Source organism: Monodelphis domestica, chromosome 1, assembly GCF_027887165.1.
Source record: "Monodelphis domestica isolate mMonDom1 chromosome 1, mMonDom1.pri, whole genome shotgun sequence".
In the NCBI taxonomy this organism is placed as follows: domain Eukaryota; kingdom Metazoa; phylum Chordata; class Mammalia; order Didelphimorphia; family Didelphidae; genus Monodelphis; species Monodelphis domestica.
This window is the reverse complement of record NC_077227.1, coordinates 599197579-599209419: the sequence shown is the minus strand read 5'-3', so window position 1 is coordinate 599209419 and position 11841 is coordinate 599197579.

The window sequence follows — 11841 nt, the reverse complement described above, 5'->3', positions numbered from 1 at the left end:
GAATTCAATCAGAACAGCAGAGAGGGTGGCTAGGTGGCTCAATGGATAGAGAGTCACACCTAGAGACAAGAGGTCCTGAATTTAAATCTGGTCTCAAACACTTCCTAGCTGAATGACCCTGGATAAGTCACCTGCCCCCTTTGCCCAGCCCTTGCTCCTCTTCTGCCTTAGTACCAATACATAGTATTGATTCTAAGATGGAAGGGAAGGGTCTAAAAAAACAACAAGGAAACAACAAGGAACAGGGATGTTGTCTTTACCATATAAAAGGCAGGTTCATCCCAACCTCCCCCAGGCGCTAAGCATCTCAGCTTCCAGTGTGATGTTCAGCAGCAGCAGGGAGGCATGGCATGTTGGCTGCATCTCTTAGAGATGACCCTCTAGTCTTTAAACCCCTAAAATAGCCTCAGTTTGACAGAGTGGAGATACCGAGAAGTAGGCTTTCAAGGGGGGATGAGGGTTCCTACGATTGAGCTAACCCCAAAGCATCCATTTCTGAGGCTGAAAGCTTCAGTTCTGATATTAGTAAGGTCTTTAGTGCTCATTTGGGGAGCAGGGCTGAGATCAGTAGCAGTACCACCTCCACCCTCCACCAAAAGCCCAGTGTTCCAGTAAAGAAAAGGTTAATTACAGGGTCTTGGGATGAGTCACCTCCCCACTTTTTCCCAACCCCAACTAATTCCTAATGCTATTTTTAAAATATGTTATTGCTTTTTAAATATCAAAATCAATTCTCCATATCACTGTCCTGACACTGAGTCCTCTCTTTGATCAAGGAGTATTTTCGTAATATCAACTGACAAGAAGTTATGTCTAACAGCACAGGCAGCATATTGTACCCAGGGATCTCCACCCCTCTCTTGAAAGAACATATTACATCTTGTTTCCCAGAACCGGGATGGACATTCATCTGAGTTGGCTGTATTTTGGTGTCTTTAGAGGCATTCTTTTAATCATCACTTACATTATTCTTTTGGTTCTGCTTTCCTTGTACAATGTCAATTCGCCCAAATCTTCTCATGTTTCTCTGAATCCCTCATTTCTGCTGCTCTTGCTGCATCTCAGCCCCCTCACTTGAGGACACCACGGCTCTCCCAGACACAGACCCTAAGGCTTTCAAAGTACAGTAGTGATTTGGGACAAGCAAAACCCACATAAGGAGAGAGTAGGGATTTTCCCAATGCTGTGGTTAAAGAGGCTGAAATACAGAATTGGGAGAAATCCATCCAGGGCTATAGCATGATATGACCAGATTCAAAAACCAAGCTTCCTGAGCCCTCTTTCCCTGGCATCTCCTCATCACTGCTTGGTCCTATAAATATGCTGAATGCATGGCTATGCAGAGAGTTTAAAGCCTGCATGACCATTACCTGGCCTAACTCCTCTAGAGTGGTGAGAAAGATCTGAAGGGGATTGGACAGACTTAAATGTCCTTTAGAATTAGGAGAGGCTGCAAGGTGGCTGAATGGATAGAGAGCCAGGTCTGGAGACAGAATGTCCTGGGTTCCAATGTGGCTTTAGATACTTCCTAGCTGAGTGACCCCTGACAAGTCAGTCTCTCAGGACCTCCATTTACTCCTCTGTGGAGCCAAGGATTTGGACTACAAATTCTGAGACCCCATCCAGCCCCATAATCCCATGATCCTATGAGGAGCAGGTCTGGAAGGCTTCCCACCTTCCCCCATCACTCCTCTTACTTCTCCCCTCTAACGACATCATCATCAAACAGCCTGCAGGCCCAGGCTAGGAGGGTCAGAGCTAGAAAATAACGCTGCCAGCCTGAAAGTTTTCAGGCCCGAAAAAGACTCTGGCAGTTGGGGGGGGGGATGTGAATTAAGTCATTTCTCCTGGGGAATGAACTTTCTTGTAAAACAAGGGGGGGAATCAGTCTGTTTGGGCTAGCTTGGAGCAGCCCATTTTGAATCTCTTTCCTCCAAAGGAGCCACACTGAGGAATCCACGCCAGGCCTCCCTCCTCCCCTCCCTTTCCCCAAACCAGTGCTGCATTTCCAGACAAGATGTGCAGCTGCTGCTGAGTCTGTGACAACTTACTCCCGATGAAGCCCACAGCTGTTTGGATTTCAACCCTGGAATCTGAGGGAGGTGTTTGGAACACTTGGAGAGCATTCTGTCTTCTTCATCAGCAGGAATGAGAGGCAGCGCTAGGCCAAGGGGGGCTGAGTCTGAGAGAGGCTCCGCAGGCCTTCTTCTCCATCCATTGATACAGTTCAGTTCCGTTCAACAAATATTTATTAAGCCCTGGCTTAGTGGATTGCATAACTTCTCAGTGCTCTAAGGCAGCTCTCAAAGTAAGTTTCAGAACAGACATACACCTTTATTGAGAGACAGTTTCCTCCCCTCTGAGTTCCCACTGTCAAAGAAATCTTCTGTCTAGTCCCTGGTCCTATCCTTATCCCTATCCCTATCTTAATCCCTATCCCTATCCCCATCCTTATCCTAATCTCTGTCCTTATCCTTATCTGTATCACTAACCTATCCATATCCCCATCCCAGTCTTTATCTTTATCCCTATCCCTATCTTAATCCCTATCCCTATCCTAATCTCTCTCCCTATCCCAATCTCTATCTTTATCCCTATCTCTATCATCTCTTTCCCTATCCCTATCCTAATCTTTATCCCTATCCTGATCCCTATCCCTATCTTAATCCCTATCCCTATCTTAATCCCTATCCCTATCCTAATCTCTCTCCCTATCCCAATCTCTATCTTTATCTCTATCCCTATCATCTCTTTCCCTATCCCTATCCTAATCTCTCTCCCTATCTCTAGCCCTTTCCTAATCTTTCTCTGGTTCCTGGAAGGTCCTCCTACATCTTGGGTCTTTAAAGACAAAAATGGAAAGGCCCTGGCCTCAGAGGGCTTATATTCCCCTCAAGAATACAACACAAACAAAGTGAGAATGTCCACCACTGTAAAATGAGGAGGAGGGGAAACAGAAAAGACCTCAGGTAGGTTAATGATTCCAGGTTCCAGTTTCTTCCTACCAGCCTGCTTGTCTGGCAGAAAGTGTACCACAGTAGAAGACCACTTCTCAGTCCCCAGCCTCCTCAGTATCCTTCCTGAGCCAGTCCTTTTGTCCTTCGGTGCTCCCTGCTCTTCCCTCTCCCATACTTCCATCCTCAAATCGGATAGTGTTGGCCCTGGAGTTGGGAGGACCTGAGTTCAAATCAGACCTCAGATACTTAGTAGCTGTGTGACTTTAAGCAACTCACTGAATCCTTTTTGCCTCAGTTCCTCATCTAGAAAATGAGCTGGAGAAGGAAATGGCAAAGCACACCAGTATCTCTGGCAAAGAAATACCAAATGGGGTCCTGAAGAGTCAGATGTGACTGAACAACAGCAAGGGTGACCCCAACTGCAACAGGATTGGGGGAGGGGGAGTGTTTTATATTTCAGTCTACAAGTCTTAAGAAACCTACAAGTACTTCTAGGTCTCCCTAAAGAAGATTACTGGACCCAAGAGAAAAAGTAAGGTCCACAGAACAGGATTTTAAGTAAATCATTTTCTCTGGGTCTTCCTTTCCTCTATAAAACTAAAGAGTTGGAGTAGATGACCTCTTTGGTCCCCTCCAGCTCTAAGATCCCATTCAGGCAGCACAGTGTATTGGGAAAAGGGCTCTATTTGGAGTCCAGGGACTTGTGTTCAAATCTGAACTCTGTTATTTACTTACCTATGGTAATTAAGGCAGATTACTTCCTCTTCTGTGAAATGAAGGAGTGGAATAGAAGACCTCTTCCTGATGTAAGGTTCTAACTCTCAAATCTTAATGGAATGGGATGGGCAGACCCCATGCCTCTCTGTCCCACTGCATCCTTATCCTCACTCCCTAAACCATCAGCTGTTCCTTTAATCTGGATTCCTCTTCACTAAAGAATCCATCTCTCCTCCCTGGGACGACTAGCCTAACTCCCTTGCCTTCAGAACAGGGCCCTTGTAGGCCAGTTGGTTGGGAATGGGGGATGGGGGAGAAGGGGGGGAGGTGGTGGAGGGGAGGTGGAGAGGGAATGCTGTCCCCCCTTTTTCTTCTTCTCTCTGGAAGGGCTCCCGGGCCCCCCAGCCCCTCACAACTAACCCTCTCCCTTTCTGATGTAAGCTGATATTTTAATTCTCTTACAAGGAATGGTGTTTAGAGAAATGACTTAACTGGATTACTCATCTTCTGTAATAACTTGGCCCCGCTCCGATGCTATTCCTAGATGTGACGCTGGCTGCTTTGATTCTTTCTCTCTCTCTCTTTTTTTTTTTAAACCGAGAAATTACAGCCATGTGTATGACTGGCCCAGCCCCACCTCCGTTCTCAGCCACACACCCCTCGCCCAGGAGGCATGCTGGGAAACGTAGTCTGGGCTTGGACAGGTCCTGGCTCTGCTGGCTAGAGCTCATCTGGCCTGGCCCAACTGGAAAGTGATCGAGAGATGGAAGGGAGAAAGGAAGGGAGAGTAGGATGGTCATTCAGAGCCCAGGACCTGTGCCTAGTACTAGCTTTGGGACTTTAGTCACAGCACTTACTATCTCTGGGCCTCAGTTTCCTCATCTGACAGATGAAGAGGCTGACTTGAATGATCCCTAAGTTCCCTTCCCTTCTAAAGCTAGGATTCTATGAAGGGTGACCAGGGCAGATAAAGGAGGACTGGGGTGGAGAGCAAGGAGACATGAATTATTTAAAGACCCAGATGTCATCGATCTAGAACTGGAAGGGAACCTTTAAGCCAAGTGGATAAACAATTTATTAAGGACCTGCATTGTGCCAAGTATCGTACTAAGGTCTGTGAATACAAAGAAAGGCAAATATAGATTTATGCACACACATACATGTGTATATTATTATATGTAATATATATTGTATATCACACATATATATATATAATCTCCAATCACTTTTCATGCATTCACTAAGTCAAGTTTTCAAAGAACTCAAAATTGAAAGAGTTCTTAGTAATCGAGTTCAAATCTCTTATTTTATAGAAGGGGAAAACCAAGGCTAGGGAAGGAAAGTGATCTATCCAGGATCATCCAGAAAATAAGTAGAAAAATTAGGATTAAAGCTCTGAGTGGAGAATTATTGGATTGAGGAGAGAGTTGAGAGAGAAAGACTCATCATCAGGTCATTGCAATAGTCTAAGTGTGAGAAGATGAGATCTTGGACCCAGGCAGTGGGCAGCGTGAGAAGAGAGAAGGGCCACGTTTGAGAGATGGATAGAGTTGGTGTGTGAAAAGAGGAAGGAGAGAAAAGTGGAAAGGAAGCCTTATCAAATCATAAGATTTAGAAGTGAAAGAGATGAATTTAGAAATCATCTAGTCTAAATCTCCCATTTTACAGATTAGGAAACAGAGGCCCATCTCTGATGACCTGTAAAACGTGTACAGGATTTTACTTTTAGAATTGGTTTATCCCACTCAAAGGGTGAGTGAATGCCTCCAAAGTCAGGTTTGGGAATCTATAGTAGGGATCCTAGGATGTTAGAGCTGGAGAGTGCCTTAGAGACCATCTACAACTTCATCATTGTACAGGTGGGGAAATGAAGGTCCAGAGGAAGGAAGTTAAAGTCACACACAGATAATTAGTGGTGAACCATAGCTTCTGACTACTAGTCCTAGAGCAGTAAATTCAGTTGTGTTGGGGGGGGGCACTGAGGGAATGTAGAAGAATGTCTGGGATACAATCACTCCTGAGAGGGGTGTTATGGCAAGTTATGGCAAGAGACCTCACCTCTGGGGCAAAGCTCTGCTCATCTTTCTGCTCTATCTTGGCCCCTTTCTACTACACCACACTATATATTTTGGAGAAATGTGGGATTCTGCTTTTAGTGACAAGCAGTGAGAGGGTTGATCTGGAATACTTTGGTGCTTTAGACTTTCTTCCCTTCCCCCAGGGCAACTGATGATCTTGATGGAGACTCCCTTGAGGTCCAGAAGCTAGGGAGGAGGTGGGGGCTGCTGCTTGGCTCTCTCCCAAAGCACAAATAGAATCCCTGCTGTCCAGCATTCCCTGGGGCCTACCAGTTTTGCTGTGGGAGGCAGAACCAAGGAAAGCCCTATGAAAAAGGAGGTAGATGGGGTGTCTAGAAGCTAGTGCTACAAAGAAGTCTTGGAAACCTGAAGGAAACTAGATCAAAGTATTGCTGGCTCCCATTTTCCCCAGACTGATGGCACATTGAGAATACTGGATATGAAGTTCAAGAATCTGCCACCTTTTAATTATGTGACTATAGACAAGTCACTGTCCTTTTTGAGGATACAGTCTCCTTATTCCTGAAATAAAAGGTTTGGACTGTATGATCTCTAAGGTCCCTCCCAATTCTAAATATTAGAGAGATTTGGAAGATCATAGCCAGTTGGGAGAAGATTTTGAGGCAAGCAATCCATGAAATCTCTGTGCTGATTGTATTACACAGTAAGAAGCCATTGGGGCTAGTGTTGCAGATCTATTTTGAGACGTTCACTCAAAAATATTAAGCCGATTTGCATGGAATTTACCAGTGGTAAGCAGAACCTTTAGGGTCACAGTGAATTAGAAAGTCCCAGCCATCAGCCTGCGCTCTAGTGTTGAGAATTTCATAGCTTCTCAAGAATTTAATTAATAATTTAACATTGACACTAACACTTGAAGGAACCTTGTTGTTCAGTCATTTTTCAAATGACCCCATTTGTGATTTTCTTGGTAAATATACTGGTGTGGTTTGCCATTTCCTTTCCCAGTTCATTTTCTAGCTAAGAATACTGAGGCCAACAGGATAAGGTGAATTGCCCAGGGACAGCCAGCTAGAAAGTGTCTGAGACTAGATTTGAACTCAAGAGGAGAAGTCTTCCTGACTCTAGGCCTGGCATTCTGTCCACTTCTCTACCTAGGTGCCCAAAGAGACCTTTGAGGTCATCTAATACAAACCATTTTCCAATACAACCCATTTTACACCTAAAGAAACTGAGGCAGAGAGGTTAAGTGACTACTACTTTTGAGACCACCCAGCCCAATCCGCTATTGCCAGACACTCCACAAGTGGTACCTGACAGAATGAAAATTAGAACCTGAGAACAAAGAATATAATGCCACAGGACTGGGTCTCAGATCCTGGATTTACTTCTTTCAACATGAGTAACCTTAGGGAAATTGTCTACCTTCCCCAAGCCTCAGTTTCCCTAACAGTAGAATAAAGGGGTTGTACTAGATGACCAATGTGGTACTGATCCGACTCCAAATTCAGGATCAAAGGCTATTAAAATGAGGAGCTGGAACTAGGGTCTCCTGACCTCTTCCCCCTTTACTCCCTCATTCTAGCTGTTTAATAGTAGTCAATTCAACAGACATTTGTTAAGTGGTACTATGTGCTGGGTATTGTGCAAAAAACTGGGAATATCATACAAATAGCTACAAGTTGAAACAAAGCAATCCTACCCTCCCTCAGGGTACTGAGTGGAATCCAGAGAGGAATGAAGATTTGGCTGGCCTGGATGGATCCTTTCTTTGAGAATTGAGTGGACAAGAAGCTCTTCGAGGGCACAGACTGTCTTGTTTTCATCTTGGTATAGGGATGCAGCAGCTAAGCATCTACCTTCCTTTGCTCAATTGACTTGAATTCAGACTTTGGACCAGTGAAGTAGGATTCGATCTCACATCTTTGGGCTCTCAGGCCAGTATTCCTAATAGCACTTTGATTGCTCCCCTCAGTTCCTGCCTTTACCCTTCTCTATTCCCTGTCAATGATCCCTTCTTCTTGATCCCCCAAAACAAGACGGAGGAAAATCTCACCCCCTTTAAAGCTCAGCGAGAGGGGGAGCAGGTAGAGATAAACAGGGGTGCCCTGACAGCCTGTCCTGGGCAGTAGTAGGAGGTGGTGCTGGGGAAGCAGATCAGGAAACACAAAGCATCCAGGGCAGCAGCACTGTGCTGCTGCTTCACTGGTGATGAGGCTGGTTTCACAACCCTGGATTGTAATTCTCTGTCGGGAAGTTGTGCAGCCTCAGTGATCCGGGCCTCACCCCCTCCGCCCCTCACCCCCTCCGCCCCTGCCCCTACCCCTTACCAAGTCCCCAAGGGCCTCGAGATATTCTTGCAGCTTCAAAAACAACAACAAGCCCCAAAAAAGTCATTCGAACCCATGAGCCAATTTTTCCCATTCCTGAGAGCTGATGCCTTCTATTCAGGGACTTAATTGTTTTCCATGAGTTGCAAATGCCTCCCGAAACTTGCCTTTCCTGGAGAGCGCTGGGACAGGCACACTGGGAGGGGCTCTTTCAAAATATTTCCCTGGTTCCCTTTCTCCTTTGAAAAGAAAGTCCCGAGGGCCACTGGCAAACAAGCAGGGCCTGGGAACAAAGCCGCCTGGGGCTGGAAACTAGGCTTCCAAGTTCTATTTCCAGAGCACATTGGGTACTGGAGTGCAAGAAAAACAGAGCCTCAGATTCTCCTCCCTGCAAACATGTCCCTCACTTCTCATTTTCAGGCTGGGAAATGGGGTCGTTGGGAAGGCTGGAGATCCAGGCTTTGAAACGGAAAACCAGTAACCACGGGTCTACTGAAGGATTGCCAAGCACCAAAGAGATAGGTACCGTTACTGCCCTGTCAAGGGTTGCCCAGAGACAGGGGGAAAGTGGAAGGTAGGATAGCCTGGGAGGCAAGAGACTCGGGTTCTAGTTTTCACTTTGCCAGCTACTGATCAAGTAGGGAGTGTCCAGTAATAGGAGATTGGACTGGGTGATTTCAAACGTTTCTTCTAGTTCTTGAGCTTATGACTGTAGGTCACTTTAACCACTGTAAGCCTCAGTTTCCCCATATGGAAAGTGAGAGGACTGCTGTGGTCCAGAGTAGGAGAGAGTTGTTGTTCAGTCCTGTCTGACTGTCTGAGAGGCATTTGGGGTTTTCTTAGCAAAGATACTAGAGCGGTTTGCCATTTCCTTCTCCAGTTTGTTTTTCAGGTAAGCAAATTGAGGCAATCAGGGTTAAGTGACTTGCCCAAGGTTGTACAGTTAGTAAGTGTCTGAGGTCAGATTTGAACTCGGGAAGATGAGTCTTCCAGACTCCAGGCCCGTACACCATCTAGCTACCCAATAGGGAAGAGTGCTGGTTTCAAATTCTGGTTTTCCCACTAAATATCTACCTATATGATCTAACCTCACTGAGCCTCAGTTTCCTCAACTGTAAAATAAGGAGCTTGATATGGTTGCTAAGATCCCTTCCAGTTCTGTGATTCTGTGGTTAGATAATTTCTGAGGTCCTTTCCATCTTTAAAATAATGTCTTTTTCACCACTATTCAGTGGTAGAAACCAAGGTAGGAGGTGACCGCAGGGACTTACCCAGACCATCAGCAATGTGGTGAGCAGAACTCAGGCCTGATTCTCAGATTACAGAGCAGGCAGAGAATTGTGTCTCCTTTCACCCCATTTATGAACTGGATTTGGAGTTAGAAGACATGTGTTTGAGCCTTCCTCTGCTACCCCCTACCCGTTCAACCTTGGCTAAATTGCATAAACTCTCTAGATCCTAATGTTCTTCATCTGTCAAATGGGGATGTTCATACTTGCACTAACCATCGTACCTGCAATAGTAAAGAAGAAAACATTTTATGGATCATAAAATGCTGTACAAGTATGTGAGTCATTGTTATCATTGTCTCTTCTAGGAATTTCTTGGTTCCCTCATCCCTCTCTTACTTCCAGAGAGGTGTAAACAGCCCTCCCTCCTTCTGTGATTTGTGGGAATGATAGCAGAGGGCAGGCACTGAGTCCCAGAATCGTCACCTTGTCCAAGGGGATGTACAGTCATAAGTTCTTTCACAAAAGAGTTGACACACAGTAAATCCTTAACACCTACTGTACTGTGCTCTAGAGAAGGCATTCTTAGAAACCCCACTAAACCAGTGGCTTCACTTTTCTGTCTTTGGTTGGCCCGGATGTGACCAATATCTATAGTTTTTCTGTCTCTTCAAAGATGTCAAACCGTTATTACTATCAGAATGATATGACAACAACACAACAAACATTTATTAAGTCGCTGCTGCTCCCAGAGGGCTGCAATGAGCACCAGAACGAATACAAAATGTAGGCAAGACCCTGCTTCTACCCTCATGGAGTTTCCAGTTTAATAGAGAGATAATCTACACATCCAGATAACTGTAATGTACAGTAACATGCATTTATATGCATCAGAAAGGTAGAAAACAAAGTGCTATGTGAGGTCACTGGAGGAAACTCATGTTTTACATTGGAGGGGATATTTAAAGGATGATGGTGATAATATGAGAAATTCTTTTTTTTATTTTATTTTAAAATTTTTACATTCTGTCTTGGAATCGATGCTTGGTATTGGTTTCCTTGTGGAAGAGCAGTTAAAGCTGGGCAGCTGGGGTTAACTGACTTGCCCAGAGTCACAGAGCTAGGAAGTGTCTGAGGCTAAATTTGAACCCAGGACCTTTTGTGTCCAGGTCTGTTTCTCTATCAACAGAGCACTGAGAATAATTCTTAATAAGACATAAAGGGACAGAACAAGTTCATTCTTAGTTTAAATAATGGCAGTGCAAATTAGAATGATAATAGTATAATGAGGCCATCGTATGCCAACATGAATCCTTGCACATACATGGTAGGTGTTTACAGTCATATACAGAGTAAACATTCAACAGTATTTGAGGATGACAGATAACAGGCTTCAAGATTTCTTCTTGGTTGGGTTTGTTGCTCTCAAAAGGTATCGTAGACCCAGACTATTAGAGCCAGAAGACTTCTTGAAACCAAATCATTTTTCAGATACAAGCTAATTCCATTCCATTTAATTGTGTTTATTAAGCACCTGCTCTGAGCTAGTGATAGGCACTGAAAATGAAAAGTCTTTAAAAAACTCTCCTGGGGGGAACAATACAGAGAAATAAATTCAAAACACATATAGGAGGCATACATTAGAGCGGTTATTAGTAACTGAGGGGATCGGATAGGTCTTTCTTTCGGAGCTGAACTTTAAAGGAATCCAGGGATTAGACCTATGAGGCTCACTCAGATGAGGAGGGAGTGAATTCAAATATATACAAAGACAACCTGTGCAAAGGAAGAGATGGGAAATGAGCTGCCATGTCTAGGGACAAACAGTAACACTCTGAATAAGCACCTTATGGAGTGCTTTGGGGTTATTAACTAATGAAACTGTTGAGCTCAAAGACAACTCGCCAAATATATATCAAATATCTGCTATATGGAGGGCACTAGGGCTTCTTTCAGGTTTTCGAGTGGGGAACACAAAGCTTAGGTGAGAGCTGACAATAGTATAGCAGGATACTACCTACAATTCAACTAGGTGGGATCTGTGATCTCATGTACGTCCACTTTGCAGTACTGCAGATTGCATGCCCCTCCATCCTATAAAATTCATCTAATTCATTAATCCGGTCCCAAGCTCACCATAGGAGGGTCACCCAGCATGCTAGGTGCTTTTCTTGATTTTTCTTCACATTGAAATAATACCAATGGAGCTAAAATTGAGTCCTGCCCTGTGCTAGTTATGTGTGTGCTCTATTTGCTGTATTATGTATTGTGGTGTTTGGTGGGGGTGTATCATCATTTCTTCATTTCTCCAGTTATGGAATCCACTTTTCTGAGAATCTCAAAGCGTTTATAGAATTAAGGTCCTCACTCTGTAGATAGGGAATTTGAGGCACAAAGTAGCAATGAGAATAACCGCCCTTAGGCTTCATTCCAGTCTCTTATGGCTGGCCATTTCAGGAGTTTTGACTCTGGCTCCTTGGTCCTTATTTAAGGAGATGAATGGGTGGGGATGGGAGAAGAGAAGTTCGAACTACAACTCCCAGAGTTCTCTGGGCACAGAGGGTGGGCC